The sequence below is a fragment of the Micromys minutus genome (assembly GCF_963924665.1).
Source record: "Micromys minutus genome assembly, chromosome: X".
NCBI classification, from domain to species: domain Eukaryota; kingdom Metazoa; phylum Chordata; class Mammalia; order Rodentia; family Muridae; genus Micromys; species Micromys minutus.
The window spans coordinates 89,419,808-89,423,892 of record NC_137970.1 but is presented as its reverse complement, the minus strand read 5'-3'; the positions used below and the strand labels follow the sequence as shown (position 1 = coordinate 89,423,892).

Sequence of the window (4,085 nt, the reverse complement as noted above, 5' to 3'; positions counted from 1 at the left end):
AGAGCAAGTACCTTCATGGAGGAAATGGGAGGGCAAGGGGGGATAGGATTAGTGGAAAGGGAACAACACCTGTATTGTAAGTACATAGAATGTCCAATGGAAAATTAATAAAATCTAGAATGACAGTAAATAAATAAATAAATAAGTAAATAAATAAATAAATACCTATTCCTGTATCATTGTTACATTTGTACCAAATTTCCCAGACAGGACTTAAAATCTTGTTGAATGCCTTGAAACACTGTTAACTGTACAAGTAGAGACAACAACCATTTGTGGTGGTAATAGAAAAATTATAAATTACTCAGAATTGAGTGGCCCATCTGATGTATTAGGAGGCCAGATATTGCTTATAGGAAAAAAGACACTACTCATTGTCTTTATTTATAATTCATGCTCTTGGGCTTTTATTCCTGATTAAAAGATGTAATTTTATAAATTATATTTTATTAATAATTTGAATATTTTATACAATGTATTTTGATAATATTCATCTCTTCCACAACTTCTCCCAGATCCACTTCTACCTTCCTACCTACCCAACTTTATGTGTGTGCTCCACTCCCTGTCACTCATAGTTGCACATATTCTCTTATGGTAGGGCCTTCCCTAAAGTGTGGTTAATTTACCAAGGAGTATACCCTTAATGAACTGAGACCCATAGACTCTCTCTGTCTCTGTCTGTCTCTGTCTCTGTCTCTGTCTCTCTCTCTCTCTCTCTCTCTCTCTCTCTCTCTCTCTCTCTCTCTCTCTCAGAATTTGTCAGTGACTAATAGCTCCTTAGATGCGGGTGGGACTTTATACCTAGCTCCTGTTTTCCGTGCTAGAAATCTGTCTGGCTTCAGTTTACACAGTTCTTCTGTATGCTGTTACAACTGCTATGAATTCATGTAAGTATCTATTTTGTTGTATCTGAAATACATTGTTTTCATATACTCACTCACCAATCTTAGTGCTTAGATTCTCTCTGCTTTCTCTTTCATGAAGGTTCCTAAGCCTTGGATTGGAGGGGTGTGGCAGAGTGCTCAATATTTCTAAGTCTTTTACTTTCTTTTTTTTTTAAACTGCATCTTCTTTATTTTGCATACTTTTAATTTCAGAACAAAATAAAACAAACAGAAAAAACCACAATACACAACACCCAACCCTGCTATTCTGTGGGAGGGGATCTTCCTGTCTTAAGGCACAAGGACAGGATAGAAGAGATTCTTGTAGACATGAGCAGACCCAGGTGGGTCAGGGCCAGTCAAGGCTGTTGGGGGAGCCACAGGGATACTATACAGAGGGCACAGGCTTCCCAGGAGCCTTTAATCTACTTCTTCCATGCGAGAGGCATCCTCATCACCCTCCAGTGGAGGGATCTCATCTGGAACAGCAGCACTGGGCTCTTCTGCTGTGACCTCATCTTCATCAATGCCCAGGCCTAGTTTAATCATGTGGTAGATACGATTGGAGTGAGTTTGGGGATCCTCAAGTGAGAAACCAGAGGAGAGCAGAGCAGTTTCAAACAGCAGCACCACCAGGTCCTTAACAGCTTTGTCGTTTTTGTCTGCCTCAGCCTTCTGCCACAGGGTCTCAACAATGTGGTGATCAGGGTTGATCTCTAGGTGTTTCTTGGCCATCATGTAGCCCATTGTAGAGTTGTCTCACAGTGCCTGGGCCTTCATGATCTGTTCCATGTTGGCTGTCCAGCCATAGGTACTTGTTACAATGCAGCAGGGTGAAGACACAAGCCTATTGGAGATTGTCACTTTTTTAACTTTCTTGTCCAAGATCTCCTTCATAAGCTTGCAGAGATTCTCAAACTTTGCCTTGCTCTCTTCCATTTTCTTCTTCTCTTCCTCATCCTCTGGTAGCTCCAGGCCCTCCTTAGTCACTGAGACCAGGCTCTTTCCATCAAATTCCTTGAGCTGCTGCACGCAGTACTCATCAATAGGCTTAGTCATATACACCACCTCAAAGCCCCGTTTCCGCACACGCTCCACAAAGGCGGAGTTGGCCACTTGTTCTTTGCTCTCACCAGTGATATAATAGATGGACTTCTGGGTCTCCTTCATCTGAGATACATACTCTGACAGGGAGGTCATCTCATCTGAGAGATGAGAGGTATGATAGCGAAGGAGCTCAGAGAGGCGGCGACGGTTAGTGGAATTTTCGTTGATTCCAAGCTTTAAATTCTTGGAGAATGCCTCATAAAATTTCTTGTAGTTCTCTTTGTCTTCAGCCAACTCAGAGAAGAGCTCAAGGCACTTCTTCACAATGTTTTTGCGGATGACTTTCAGGATCTTGCTCTGCTGGAGCATTTCTCGGGAGATGTTCAGGGGCAGGTCCTCAGAATCAACCACGCCACGGATAAAATTGAAGTACTTGGGTATCAGCTCATCACAGCTGTCCATGATGAACACACGACGAACATACAGTTTGATGTTGTTCTTCTTCTTCTTGTTCTCAAAAAGGTCAAAGGGAGCTCGCCGGGGAATGAAGAGCAATGCCCTGAATTCCAACTGACCTTCTACAGAGAAGTGCTTGACTGCCAAGTGCTCTTCCCAATCATTGGTGAGGCTCTTATAGAATTCACCATATTCCTCTTGAGTGATGTCATCCGGATTTCTGGTCCAGATAGGCTTCGTCTTATTCAGCTCTTCATCGTCAATGTACTTCTCCTTGATCTTCTTTGTTTTCTTTTTCTTATCTTTGCTGCTGTCATCCTCCTCATCAGAGCCCACATCCTCTATCTTAGGCTTCTCCTCATCTTCCTTATCTTCCTCCTCTTTCTCACCTTTCTCTTCCTCTGCCTCATCATCACTGATCTCCTTCTCTCGTTCCTTCTCCAAGTAGAGGGTGATGGGATAGCCTATGAACTGTGTTTCTTCACCACTTCCTTCACCCTTCTCTCCTCCAAGTATTCTGTCTGGTCTTCTTTGAGGTGAAGGATCACTTTGGTATCCCGGACAATGGGCTCACCATGATCTGTGCGGACGGTGAAGGACCCGCCAGCAGAAGACTCCCAGGCACACTGCTCATCATCATTGTGCTTCGTGATCACAACCACTTTCTCTGCCACTAGATAAGCCGAGTAGAACCCGACACCAAACTGCCCAATCATGGAGATGTCTGCACCAGCCTGGAGAGCCTCCATGAACGCCTTTGTACCACCAGACTTAGCAATGGTTCCCAAGTTATTTATGAGGTCAGCCTTGGTCATGCCAATGCCTGTGTCCACCAAAGTCAGCGTACACTCCTGAGGGTTGGGGATGATGTCAATTTTCAGCTCTTTCCCACTGTCCAACTTGGAAGGATCCGTCAGGCTCTCATACCGAATCTTGTCCAGGGCATCAGAAGCATTAGAGATCAACTTGCGGAGGAAAATCTCCTTGTTTGAGTAGAAAGTATTGATGATTAGGGACATGAGCTGGGCAATTTCTTCCTGAAAGGCAAAGGTCTCCACCTCTTCCTCCCCATGGTGCACTTCCTCAGGCATCTTGACGGGAAAACCAAGTAATAAATAGTACAGAGCAGGGTGGGCCCGGACCACGTCCGACTCCCAAGGCAAGCCTAGGCTGCGCGGGGGTGACTCAAGAGAGCTCAGTCTTTTACTCTCTATATTCTGAGTTATTGTTAGTTTCTATGTTAATTGCCTTCTACTGTAATGCAGTAATATATAGGTATAATGATAACTTGTTTGTTAGAAGTCATTTTAATACATTATCCATTAACCAAAATAATAATAGTATGTTCTCTTAGAACATATGAATTAGCTTGTCACTGGTTCTTGGCTTCAATAATAATGCTAGTGGTGGGTTCCTGTCATAGAGTGGAACTTAAATCCAGCCATAAAGTGTTTATACCTATAATACCCATGCTACTATTGTACTAATAGGCAGTATGATCTTGCTGGGATAGTTGTTGCCATACCTCCCATGGTTCACAGCAGGGTAGGACTGATGATTATTTTTCTCCTTGGGTAGCATGCATCTTCTAGCATAAGAAAGGTAGCCAGAAAGGATGAAGTTTCTAGGTCAAGACCAGCTTAATTTCCTCCTGTTTTATGACTTGACTATGTGGAGTCTTTACCAATAAAGTCC

At 43.2% G+C, this 4,085-nt stretch overlaps 1 pseudogene across 1 annotated transcript; it reads right to left on the bottom strand.

The window, feature by feature from the left end:
- Nucleotides 1-1,307: 1,307 nt before the first annotated feature.
- LOC308414316 (heat shock protein HSP 90-beta-like) lies at nucleotides 1,308-3,481 on the bottom strand (annotated as a pseudogene). The gene has a single exon. The product of its transcript is annotated as a heat shock protein HSP 90-beta-like (transcript).
- Between the last annotated feature and the right edge of the window lie 604 nt (nucleotides 3,482-4,085).